A 13810-nucleotide genomic window follows, 5' to 3' on the forward strand; every position below is an offset into this window, starting at 1 on the left:
ATAACGTGCATGCACAGAAGCGGCGAATCGCGACCCGCACAGGTTGTGTTCTGTTCAGGTTGCAAACGGGCCTCCGGAATGGATCCCGTTTGCAACCAGAGGTACCACTGTATTAGTAACATTGATGTCCCTTGTTGTTGTTGTTTAGTCGTGTCCGACTCTTCGTGACCCCATGGACCAGAGCACGCCAGGCCCTCTCAGTGGCGTAGCGTGGGTTGTCAGCACCCAGGGCAAGGCAAGTAATTTGCGCCCCCTAACCCATGGATTTGCACCCCCTAACACTAACCCCCAGATGTTGTGCCCGGTGCGGCCGGCCCCCCTGCACCCCCCACGCTACGCCACTGGGCCCTCTTGTCTTCCACTGCCTCCTGCAGTTTGGTCAAACTCATTTTTGTAGTTTCAAGAATACTGTCCAACCATTGATGTCCCTATGACGTCCCTATTGTCAACTAAGAAATGTCGACGGGTATGATTTCGCTGTCTACAGCGATTCCTCAAAGAAAAACCTCTCTGCACATGCTCAGAGACACTTTCCCTAGCTTACATGTGGAGAGAGAGAGAGAGAGCGCTCAGGTCTAAGGCAGGATGGGAGATGCGATCCCCGCTGCTGCGCTGCGCTGCGCCTCCAAGGTCCCGGAACGTGGAGCCGGAGCCGAGCCGTGGCGACCGCCGCCCGAAGCTCGCCCCGCGTCCCCCCCCCTTCCCGCCCCGTCACGTCAGCAAGCCAATCCCCCTCCGCTCCCCGGGAAGCCCGAGCGGCTGCCGGAGAAGCAAACAACGCGGAGAGGCGCGTCGGAGAGAGAGAGACCCCCTCGCCAAGAGCGCGCAGGAGGCTTCCCTCCTTCGCGCGCACTGAGGGGGGAAAGCAGGCAAGGGCGGGCAGCGGGCTGGAGGGCGGGCCGAGAGCCTCTCTCTCCTCCCCGGACTGGTTCCCTGCCCTGCATTTATTCTTCTTTCCCTCCTCCTCCTCCTCCTCCTCCTCCTCCCAGTTTCCTGTCTGGCTTTGTGCTGGCGACGGATATGTGCGGCGGCGCCCACAGGTGTGTCTCGTCCGCGCCGCTTTTGCCCGGCCAGGAGCGCGAGAGAGGCGGGCGCTGAGGCGCGTCACGTGATGCGCTCCGGCTCTCTGTGGCAGCGGCGGAGGAGTAGTAGTAGTGCTTTTCCCCTCAGCTCCTTCTCTCCGCCTTTCCTCGGCTCGGGAAGCTGCTTGCCGCCGAGGCTCTCGCGCTGATTTGTGGAGGCTGCTGCTGCTGAGGCGGCGCCTCCGCCCTCCTTCCTTTCCCTCAGAATATGGGCAGCAGCCCGCCGGCCCCGCCGCTGGCTGCTGCGGGTCGTGCGCGCTGCCTCCGGGGGCTGCTGGGCTGAGGCGCGGCCACTTGGGGAGAGAGGGAGCGGCGGAGGCAGCAGCACAAAGGCGCCGCCGCTACCACCACAGACCAGCAGCGTCTTCTCCTTCGTCTGCCGCCTTCCAACTTGGGTAAGTTTCGCGCCCCCCCCCCCCCGCCTCCCGCCGCCTCACGAGAGCTCTCCCTGTTGGCGAAGGGGCGGCTCCACCTGTTGAAAGCCTCGAAACCCCTCCCGGGGAATGCTGATTTGCTGAGCCAGTAAGCCAGGCAACCTCTCGGGGAGCTCCCCCCCCCTCTCCACTCTTCCTTCCCCTATCGCTGCTTCTTCCCTTCACTGGGCGGCCGCCACTTCGGTGGCTCTTTCGGCGCGTCGAGGAAGTTGCCCGAGCTGATCCCGCCTGGAAGCAGCCGGCCGAGCTGCGATGAGGCCCGGGAGGAAGGGGGAAAGTGGACCTCATTGCCCTGGCGGGTTTAATTCGAGTTAACTGCTGCTGCCTCTTCTTTCTTTTTCCAAAAAAAACACAATAATTGCTCGTCCTGCCTTGTTCGAGCAGCAGATGGTTCCCATTAGGAGCAAAGCCTGGGCTCTTTCCGCTCAACGATGTGGCTGTGGACTTTGATAGCGCTGCGAGGCTTTTGCGAAATGTGAAACTTTCCCAAGGACTAGCTGCTGGTGGGTGAGCTGCGATGGCTGCTTTTCTATCCGATTGCGTTTGTAAACCTTTTTTTTTTTTCCTTTTTCTTTGCACGATCAGGGAGAGGAAGCTTTTTAGACCCCTGCCAAAGGTGTTGGGGAAGGGGGAAAAAAAAGACCATCTTATTCAGAGTCTGAGTGAATGTGCGAGCGATTTCTCCGCCTTCCCTTTTAGCACCAGGCTTCTGCAACACCGAGCTGGATTTTAGAGTGCGTTATTATCCTCGGGAGTTTCGTAATCGCCGCTCCACCATTCACATAATTAAAACCCATTCACTCACATCCCATTCATTCTTGTTCGACTGCGTGTGGCTAGGCATTGGTGGCTTCAGTGACAATTTTTGACCCTTGGCTCTTGAGACCCCTTGTCTCGGTTTCAGATCTTGATTTGGGGAGGGGGGTTAAGGCAAGTCCAGTTTCGTCTTGTCACGGGCAGAAATTGCTCGAAACTTTCATAAAGCAGCTCTTTTCCGACTGCAGGTACACACTTTTGCTCTGGGCAGACAGAGAGCTCTTTGCGTGTTTTGTGACTCACTCAGGTTTATTTGCTTTGGAGCTGCACAGCATTATCTTTGGGGAGTATGATCCCAGTGAGACTGTCCGTTCACATGCATGACACTCTGGCCTTTCCAGTTTCTGTGCGCAATAAGGTGCCTGGCTCAACTCTTTCTCGATTTATATACTGGAATCCAGGACACACACCCAAAAGGACCACACACACACAAGTATGACTCTGAGATAGTGGACTAAGATTCATTTGTCATTTTTAAATCTAGCAGGATAGAAAGACTCTCTTTAATGTCTCTCCATCTTTGAAGTTCAGCTGGCTAGGGGATGAGGCTGTTTTTAGTTACACGCCACCGAAGGAAAGACTCCTAACCTATGCTAACCAGTGCTCACCTGTTGTATCTGGTCCTATGCAAAACATTTTCTTGCTGCAACCTAGAATGTACAGTTGGAGAGAGCTTGCTGTTTGCATGCATTCTGGTAAAAGAGAACCATTCTTTCTGTCTTGGAGGACACTGAGAGAACATTGTTGCAGTAATACAAGCCAGTATTCTGCAGTGTTTAGGTATGTAGGATGTATATATACCAGCACCTAGTTGCATGTGTGCATCCCAGCCATAGACATGTTTACTGAAAAGTATGCCCTCCTGAGCTCATTCTCCCCCTCTGATTCCCTCCCAAGGATTACAACTGTAACCTCTTGTTTTGCTTCATTTTTTATCTTTACGAGTTTCCTATTTATAGGTGCTTCCTCCTCCTCCCTGAATAATATGGAGGATTACAACTGTCAACTCTTGTTTTGTTCCATTTTTTAAAATCTTTGTGTGTTTCTTATTCATAGATGCTTCCTTCTTGCCCCAGAACAGTTGTTTTCCCCCCCGGTATATTTCCTAATTCAGAATATGCACAGTGGCACCAGCTTCTCTAAAGAAGCTAGCTAGTGGCTTGGCATCTTTAGTATTGTTACATGCTGTGATGTAGGAGAAAGGAGAAATTTAGTGAGTGGGTAAAAAATGGTGAATACACTGGCCCAACAAATCCAGCATAAAGAGAAGGGGGAGGTAGGGCTCTGATAATGGAGAGAGGATGGTGAGCATTGGCTGCAAAGTGGGGTTTTGATTTCTTACCTGGACAATAATGGGACAATGTGTACCCCTTTGGTGAGTTACAGGCTTTTTTGGGGAGGGAAGAGGACAAAAAAAAAAAAAAAACAGGATTTAGAATACTAAACAGTACAGTGGTACCTTGGGTTAAGTACTTAATTCGTTCCAGAGGTCAGTTCTTAACCTGAAACTGTTCTTAACCTGAAGCACCACTTTAGCTAATGGGGCCTGCCACGCCGCTGGAGCACGATTTCTGTTCTCATCCTAAAGCAAAATTATTAACCCGAGGTACTATTTCTGGCTTAGCCTGAAGCATATGTAACCTGAAGCGTATGTAACCTGAGGTACCACTGTAACTGGTCATGGGATCATCTGCACCACTACTCTGTGCAAAAAACAAACAAACAAAAACAACCCAAGGACTACATGGAGAAAGATATAGAATGGATTTATAGTTGATGACCTTAGCTTCTTGTGATCTAATCTGGGTTTGAATTTGCACTTTAGCAACCCTTGAGTTAGAGAGTTTAAGTTGTATCCAGTGATACAACTTGTATCCAGTGATTTCCAAATAGTAACTGAAATGAAGCACTCGGTTTATTGATACACAATGTTTAAATCTGAAAATATTATCTCTGTAAAGAAAACAATGTTACAAATGTTGAAGAGGAAAGAAATGGCAACATAAAGGAAAACACCACAAGGAGATAAAAAACAATACTGTTTAAAAGTAGCATTGTAGTTTCATTGACAAAGCAATAAATTAGAGGAGTTTCAAATATTAGAGGAATTAATATGTAGATGATCATAATTCCTAACTAAGGCAAAATGTAACTGGGAATCCACGCTTTTAGGCATGCCGTTGCTCATTCCAGTATATTCTTCAAAACAATTACGTAAATAACCTGTGGTTCCACATCTGCTTTGACATGTGTTGCTATCTTACTTCTTTTTTTATATATAAATATTTTATTAAGATTTTTTAATAAAAATACAAAGATAAAGAAACAGAATAACATATATCATAACATACTTTCTTAACATCTTTGGACTCCCTCACACCTCCCGCTCCCATTTGCATCGTTGTCGATTCTTGCCCGCAATTTATCATCTTGTTTACACTCTTGTGTCAGATTCATTTAAATATAATCTGTTAGTTCTCCAATAGATTTATAATTTTTCCTCAAACTTACTTATCATCTTAATTCCATCTAATTTAGTGGTGCACAATTATTTATGATCTAGCATCCTTTCTTAACATTCAACCAAATTACAATGTTTTTTTAAATAAGTCTTGAATTTCTTCCAATCTTCTTCGACCCTCTCCTCTCCCAGGTCTCTAGAGGAGTTTCAAATATTAGAGGAATTAATATGTAGATGATCATAATTCCTAACTAAGGCAAAATGTAACTGGGAATCCACGCTTTTGGGCATGCCGTTGCTCATTCCAGTATATTCTTCAAAACAATTACGTAAATAACCTGTGGTTCCACATCTGCTTTGACATGTGTTGCTATCTTACTTCTTAATAAGGTAAAAGATGATATACTTATCAGGTCCTTAACACCCAAGATGTCAACACTTCATGTTGTCAGTCACTGTGATTCATCAAAAAGTTGCAAGAAACTTACACAGAGTTAAACTTTTCCATTTCGGTCCATTCCAATGTTTGCTGAAGTTGGTAGCTACTTGGGCCTAGCAGGGGTCAGACTAACAGCAAGTTCACCACCAATTAAGTTATATTGCTCTGTTATCCCAGATATCTAACACTCTGTAGGAGGGCTCAGTGTACTTGGGTGGATGAAAAACATTCTTGGGTTGCAGAGTGAGATTGAGAGATCTGAGTATGCCATCATTTTCTAACTACTGAGTAGTGATAGATATGCTTGTTGATATAGAAATATGGAACACAGGCTGTTGATTCCAGAGAAACAAATAGTGGAGGGTTTATAGACACTTATTTTTCAGCAGAAATTCTTCTGAAGCTTCGGTTAACCATAACCAAAGACGGAATGGCATGGATTTTATTTCACATCAAATGTTACTCTTAGAACTAAGTGATAGAGCAAACATGCCAGGAAAAGAAATAACAGCTAGCAAAAAAAACACCAGATCAAGTAGGCCCAGAGGTCTCCCTGATGAGCCAGGTGGCGCCTGTGGGGTCCTTTTCCTAAAAATGGCATTCCATAAAACTGGCATTGCCTCATTGAACATTATTTGGCAGGGGCTTCTGGAGCAATGCCTAAGGTAGAATATTTTTTTTTGGGGGGGAGGGAGGCAGTCCTTCAGGTATTTACCCCCAAACAATGTAGGGTTTTAAAGGTAGCTGAATTGAAATTAATGGTCAGAATTGAATGGGCCATCAGCGCACAACATACTGAACTGAAGAATTATGGACCATTTGGTTAGGTGCTACTTAACAAACCTGGCAAGGGACGTGGGTGACGCTGTGGGTTAAACCACAGAACCTAGGGCTTGCTGATCAGAAGGTTGATAGTTTGGATCCCCGTGACGGGGTGAGCTCCTGTTGCTCTGTCCCAGTTCCTGCCAACATAGCAGTTTGAAAGCATGCCAGTGCAAGTAGATAAATAGGTACCGCTGCGGTGGGAAGGTAAACAGCATTTCCTTGTTTTCTGGTTTCCGTGATGGTGTTCTGTTGTGCCAGAAGTGGTTTAGTCATGCTGGCCACATGACCCGGAAAGCTGTCTGTGGACAAATGCCTGCTCCCTCACCCTAAAAGTGAGATGAGCGCCACAACCCCATAGTTGCCTTTGACTGGACTTATCCGTCCATGGGTCCTTTACCTTTTACACCTGGCGATAGCATCCTGCACAAGTTGAAGCCCGGGTGTTCTTCAAGACCAACCCTATGTAGAATGTGTAATCAAGAGGCAAAAATGACACTTGCCAAATCTAATGGATTTTATGTGTCAAATGTGCCCTGTGCTCTGCTGCCCTTAGGGTTATTCTGCTCTTGGCATCTTGCAACACCAAAGTAGTGTAACTAAATACAATGCACGCTTTCCCCTTTCAACCTACGGGCAGCTGCTGTGTTTCTTTTAATTGAACTGAGAAATTTGCCCGTTGCTTTGCACTGGCTTCAGCCAGGAAGTACTAGATAAATAGCAGTCGCCACAAGCTTTGTGTGCCGGTCCCGTGTGCATTAAGACAGTTGTGGGCATATTTGCAGGATTTACTTTTATTTTACTATATTGCTATTGGACTGCTAGCACTGCTTGAAGGCACACGCTTTCACTTAGGTGAATAGAATCATAGAATTGCAGAAGGGACCCTGAGGATCATCTAGTCTAACTCCCCTGCTGTCGCATATGGGGATTGAACCTGCAACCTTCGTGTTATCAGCACCACGTCCTAACCAACTGAGCTATCCAGGCCCTCCAGAATACACAGATTTCGTTAAGGCTAACTGTAGCTGATGGAGTCCTTTTGCTCTATTGATCGTTTTTAATTGTGGTCTTAAGGTGATTACGTTTTGTTGTTTTAATGTATATGCTTATAAACAGGCCTGGGATCTTAACTGATGAAGGGTGATTAAGAAATGGATAATAATAGGAGGAAAAACAGAAGCTCATGATCCACTGACTGGAGTTGGCTGCAAAATAGTGTTTGTATGAAATGCAAAGCCTGATTTAAAATGATGTGTCATATACAACCTGTATATATGAGTTTGCAACCACATTTGAGTTACTATGGAACAGAGATTCCAGCAGCCTCATTTAGGGGTTGCAGAGAAGGATGGTGGGATTTGGCTATTTATCTTGCTAACTGAGAGCCAAAAAACCTTGCCAATCTACTGCAAATCACCCAGTGATCTGCTAATAGATCGAAATGTACCATCTGCCCAACCCTCTATTAGAAGGTTGGCATGAACAAAAATCTAGAGTTCCTGAAGAAGCGAATGCTATTTAAGTTGCATGTTTTGCTCAGTATTAAGCAAGCAAGGAACTAAAACCTCATGCAATCTATTGGTTTTATTTTCTCTTTGTTGTATGAGAGAACCACAATAACTCAGTATTATGGAACTTATGTGATTTCAGTATATCATCAGTGCAGCAAATAAAAAGTACTGCTGTACCCTTGACAAACATTAAAAAGTAAGATACCAGGCAGACTTGTCTGAAAATTTAAGGGCTGACCATGTTGACATTCATAGAAATAAAGTGGTACCTCGGGTTAAGTACTTAATTCATTCTGGAGGTCTGTACTTAACCGGAAACTGTTCTTAACCTGAAGCACCACTTTAGCTAATGGGGCCTGCTGCTGCTGCTGCCACGCCACCGGAGCATGATTTCTGTTCTTATCCTGAAGCAAAGTTCTTAACCTGAAGCACTATTTCTGGGTTAGCGGAGTCTGTAACCTGAAGCATATGTAACCCGAGGTACCACTGTAGTGTTTTTGATTGGACCTTATGGTTTGTGTATATTTAAATAGTTTTCTGGCACAGTATGCAGCTTCGTGGTCCTACAATGGTTGCAGTAAGATTAAATGAATGTCTTCTCATTCTGTTGTACTTGGTCGAATTTTTCTGTACACAATGTGCATAATAATCTTTATGGTTTTTAAAAAGTAGCTACTGCATGTGCCCTCCTTGCTTCCAGTGTAGGACTTGAATTTTAGAAAACAAGGAGAGGCAATTGGGAAATGTCTTCAGTTTAAAAACAGATCGACCAATTATCATGACCCTCAAATGTGAGTTGTCCCCACACCTTCATGGATCTCAGTGATAGTGAACCGTTGAAGGTATGCCCTTGAACTTTCACCATTGGCTGTTTTGCCTATTTTTGGTTCTCTTGACCCACAGCTACACTCCATTGCACACCCTCAAGGACTGTGTAGGCTTGATAAACTATTTGCTAGCAAGAAGCCAAAGAGGAAGAACAGTAGTATTGAGCTTTCTGTTTCACATGGTGATTCTTAGTTCAGGCTCTGGTAGAAGAGATGGTGAATACAGTTTTGCTCAAGTGGTCTTTCCACCCATGCGGACGATGTGGGAGTGGGCAGCTGTTTGGAAACTGCAGCTGTTGTCACTAACTATCTCAGCATGTACCAGTGCCTGAGTCACCCTTCTTGCTTTCTATTACTGTAGAAGGGGATTTGTGTAAGTGAGGTCTAAAGTATCTTGAACTTGGAACCATTTCAGAAAGTTTCCAAACAGACTTTGAAATGTTAGTTCCTATAATGCTTCAGGAATTTGGATGAAATAACTCTCAGCAACTTGTTGAAACCTGTTTGGATCCTTGCCTTGTGTGGGAGTATAGGAAAACATTAGTACATCCTAGTTTGGGGAGGTAGAAATGGAGGGCAGGTTGATGCCATAACGTGAAATAAGTCTTAATTCAACCTACCTGGCAACTCAAAGGAGCAGTACAGTATGATAACACTTACCTTCCTGATTTCTGAAATCTTCAGCTAATTTTTTAAAAATAGGATTTACGCCATGAAGTTCTGTAACACTTGGAGCGCTGCCAGAAATTAGTTGCTGCTACACTGAACAAATATTAATAGCAGTGATTTTATGCTTGCCATTCTCCTAGTTATTCTTCCATTCTCCAAACAGAATACAGCTCCCCAGATGTTATGCAAATTCACTGCAGAATTACACAGTTACCATATTTAAGACTTGATCATAACTCATGACTTCAGTGTCCAGGTTGTAGATTTTCATGCATGGGAAAATCCTTGCAAAATTAAACTACAAACACAAACAACGTTAGAAACACAGATATATAACCTAGGCACCAAATGGCTCCTTAAACCAGGGTTAACAGTTGCCAAAACAGAATGCCTAGTTGCCATTTTGGGGCCAGACATCTCGAAAGTTGTATTTTTCAATATGACTTTTGGGTTCCTGAAATTCATCCTGATGGTGCAGATAAAATATAATGGATAGAATTCCACAGGATGTGTTGCTGTTGTGTGAAAAGGGTCAAGGATCCCCAGGCATGCAGCTCCAGATGGTGGAGACATCAGGAACCATCCAGGCACCCAGGTATCGTCACTTGGTTGCCAAGTGGCTGACAGCAAGGTACAAAATGCTCCTGGTGAATTTTGAATGCTGCACACACACACAGACACCTCTGGGGTGTTTGCAACTTAAGTTATACTCAAAGTAGACCCATTGAAATTAAGGGCACTCAGCAAATTGTGTCCCATTATTTCCAGTGGGTCTGCTCTGTGTAGGACCAATGTTGGATGCAGCCATTTATTTTAAATTAGTCCTGGAAGTGCCAGAGGGGCCCTTTCTTTATGGCATGAGCAGCACTGTGGTGCAGCTCCTCCAGTTTTGTGAAGATAACATCAAAAGCCACAGGCTACAAGAAAGAGTGTTCCACATTGCTTTCTCTTGTCACACTTGCTTCTGTTTCTAGGACCAGCAGCATGTGTTCCCATGCTATGTGGAGAGAGAATCCTGGAGTAAACGGAGATCCTTTGTGTTCATTGGATTGTTGATTAATACCAACCCTTTAACAGAATGAAGAAACTGGTGAAATCATTTTATACTGTTTTACAACCAACAGGAAATTAATTCAATTTAAGGCAATCAATGGAGGGCTTGGTTTTGTGTGAGTGACAGAATCTTATATTTGAACATGAAGAGATTGTGAAGAACCATTATCCACCTCTCTCTTTGCAGACCATAGTGTGCCATAAGCAAAGTACTGCAGAAAGGTTGCCTGAAGAAGAAAAAAAAACTACTACTGGATAACTCAAATCAAGAAGGCAAGAGATACTACAGGAAAAGGCAAAGAATGAAAGTAGAATGTCTGTTGCATTTGCCCCATTATGAAAATCGCTGAAATGGTGTGATGCAGCCTAGGTTACCTCTTATTTTTATATCTGAATGGAAAGAAAACTGGAGTGTTACTTAGTTCAGGCTATTGTCCTCCCATGTGCTAGGGGAGTCCTGCAGTGTTTTGTTGTATCTGCTTTGGGAAAATCATTTGGGGTACATTTTAGCCCTTGGATAATGGCACATACTGGAACACATAATTAAAGCAGATAAGTATTATCAAAGATTATTATGCAAAGTCTAACATGGTTCCAACTTGGATTTTACAGAAATGAATAAATCAATGCAGATTATATTGAAATCAATAATGTGTGTTTTAAGAATTTAAAATTGGATTTTAAGTGCCTTGCTCTGTACTCTCTGGAGGAAATGCTATGCTGACCTGAATAAAATATCTATCTCTTGAACAACAGATAATACTTTGCTAGCTACTAGCTTTTCCTTATGACCATGTTTTTATTATTGAAGGAGTTCCTTTAACACTGTTCAAGTTATAATTCTGTATGCTCTTACTTTGGAGTAAAAAGTTGCAGCAGCCGAATCCTGAAGAACAGTCAGTTCCCCAAAGTCTGTTGGAACAAGAAAGAATATGAGGTTTACTACCCATATTTGACACATTTTGCTGCAGAAATACCATCACAGCCGGGATGTGACTTCTGTGTTAGGAAGCAGCGGGATAGCACTTGTGTTGCACACAAAAGTTCCTGGGTTCACTTCCACTGAGTTCTACAGGACAAAAAAATTGATAGTGGCTAATGTGAACTCATTAAGACACCAGCCAGTATATCGTCATCTATACTAAAGGCATCTGAGAGATTAAACATCTAAAGATGTAACAGCATTTATTATCTGCTATGAGTGTCCTTATGGTGAGGCCATTAAAACAATGGATTTCTATTTATTTTTTTGGTCATACTATACTTTTTATTTTGTTTGATCCAACACCAAAGGTGTGGAGTATGAAATCTGCATCTATGTCTATCCATGTAAACCCAGAGCAAACTCTAATCCCTTGGCTAAGTTAAAAGGTGAGATAAAATGTGTTTGCCTGACTCCCCAAAAGAAATCAAATAAGGTACCAGGCAAAGGCTTCTGAGGAGGGCATTCCAAAGTTGGGTCACCACCACCAAAAAAAGTTCCTTTCCTCAGAAGATCTGAGAGTCGTACATCTCAAAGGAGAGCACTTTGAATTAGATCCAGAAACTGACTAGGAGCTGGTACGTCAGTAAAACATAATGTTCTGGGAAGGCACTGGGCTGGTGTATGCATAACAAAGCCTTGGAGCTATATTTTGAAATAAAGTTTCTGGGCCGTTTTCAAAGGTAGCCCCTTGCGTAGCATAAATGCAGTAGTCATATCTGAGGGAGTTTACCTGCCCTCAGCAAAGGAATTGATCATTTGGTCTGAAAGGCCATTTATTTCACCATTGCTAGACTCCTTGGCTAGATAGTTCCACTTGTTTCTCCTTTGCTCCAGTGTTCAAAGCTCCCATTGTTCTGGTGCATTTTGCAATAGGGAATTTCATTAGCGTGTGCTGTTTCTGAGCTCTGGGCTCAGAACTGTGCCTAAGATTTCAGATTAAAACTGCAGAGTAGAAGGAAAGGAGGACCTTTTTCTGCTTCCCCACTTCTAGCTACTCTCTGGACTGGAGGTGAGACCCTCTTAAGAATATTAGGGGGCGGGCAGGGGAGGGACTAGAGCAGGTATCCCCAACCTTTGGCCCTCCAGATGTTTTGGACTACAATACCCATCATCCCTGACCACTGGTCCTGTTAGCTAGGGATCATGGGGGTTGTAGGCTAAAACATCTGGAGAGCCACAGGTTGGGGATGCCTGGACTAGGGCATGTGAAAAATGAACACAATATTTTAGCTGCAGTTCATTCATTTTCAGCTTTGTATTCTTGTTATTAAAAAAGGTGTGCCTAGGCCAGGCATAGGCAAACTCGGCCCTCCAGATATTTTGGGAGTACAACTCCCATGATCCCTAGCTAACAGGACCAGTGGTCCTGGGAACTGTAGTCCCAAAACATCTGGAGGGCCGAGTTTGCCAATGGCTGGCCTAGACATTCCATTGTTGCACCCATAACCTTGGTCTAAGGTACCATTTAGCTCCTAGCTTTTATATCTCAGTTTATAACACTGCTTTGCCCACTAATATTCATCTGGTGCACCTCTGCTGCCAAAATATTCACATCTCTCCTCTATTGGAGCATTTGACTCTGCTTCTCAAATCCTTTCACTAGGTTCCTGTTTTGCGTAACAGAACTCCCCATGTCCTTGTCCCTCGGTAACTGTCATACCTGTTATTTGTAAAGCTGAATGTGTGTGTATATATGTAATGTGGTACACATCAGTTACAACAGTTGCTGTATATAATTATAGTACAACTTCAAGCATCCTGTCCTCACCTTCAAGGGGACACTCATCAATGAGGTCCAAGCAATTGCAATAAGCAGTTGTTTATCACACTGCCAGTAAATACACTACATTTTTTCTGGAGTCTGGCTGACTAATGCAAAATGGACTTCTTGAGACTCATCTCTCCTGTAATTGAAAACTTTTCCAGGGTGGGTATGCCAATCCAGTTGGATTAGTATCCACATCGTGATGATTATTGGCTTGAGGAACACCTGGGTCTTTTTAGTAGTGCAGATGGCTAGGGCAGTCCAGTCAAGACTTCTGAGAATTGCTCTGGTGGTTATACTTGCTTGCAGCTTTCCTGACTTCATGCTGGGAAGCTAACTCCTTTAGCTTGCTCTCTAAATGTCTCATAACAAACAGGTTCTCATTGCAAATGTCCCTGGCTTTTTCACAGAAGCCAATATCTTGTAGTGTGATCATAATTGCATTATGTTACTGGCATTTTATTAAAAACATGCTTTGAATAACATATGTTTTATGAATTTATGTGAGAGCTGATGCTGTCATGCACTGCTGGACTTTCTGTGTGAGCAGCCAAAGAACAACATTCTCATTTCTTAAATAATTTCCTACTATTTAATCCGATGATCAGCAAACTGTTCTTTGGACTGCAGATTTGTTGAGGAACTTACAGCTTTATGAAGTTCCTCTTGATTGTTTTAATGGGAGAGGAGAGTGAACCACAGCTTGGGGTGCCTCGTCACTCTTGCTAAGCCCCCTCCCCAAAGCCCACTGACTTTAGTAGGAGCAGTGACAGAAAGAAGGGGGGAAGGGCAGTACTGGGGTGGAGAGAAGGATTTTGATATTGCTGCTCATAATGCATTTGGTGCTCCAACATAGTCCTGGGCAATGTTAGAAACTCAAATATATAAGCTAATCACTAAATGGCAACTTAAACCTAGGTTATGGGTGCCACAAATAAATGTC

At 44.1% G+C, this 13810-nt stretch overlaps 1 protein-coding gene across 2 annotated transcripts in view; it reads left to right on the forward strand.

Moving 5' to 3' along the window:
* The first annotated feature begins 635 nt into the window (after positions 1-635).
* The window catches only part of PLXNB2 (plexin B2), a 330952-nt gene continuing 317777 nt past the window's right edge, over positions 636-13810 (forward strand). The window contains exon 1 of one of the 2 annotated variants that reach the window (XM_083698890.1): positions 636-1477. The gene's annotated coding sequence lies outside the window, so the exon portion shown is untranslated. Of the gene's footprint in view, positions 1478-1512; positions 2020-13810 lie in introns of those variants that run through there. The other variant, XM_083698891.1, reaches the window with a different exon arrangement.

This window comes from Podarcis gaigeae (assembly GCF_964106915.1).
Source record: "Podarcis gaigeae genome assembly, chromosome: 10".
Lineage (NCBI taxonomy): Eukaryota > Metazoa > Chordata > Lepidosauria > Squamata > Lacertidae > Podarcis > Podarcis gaigeae.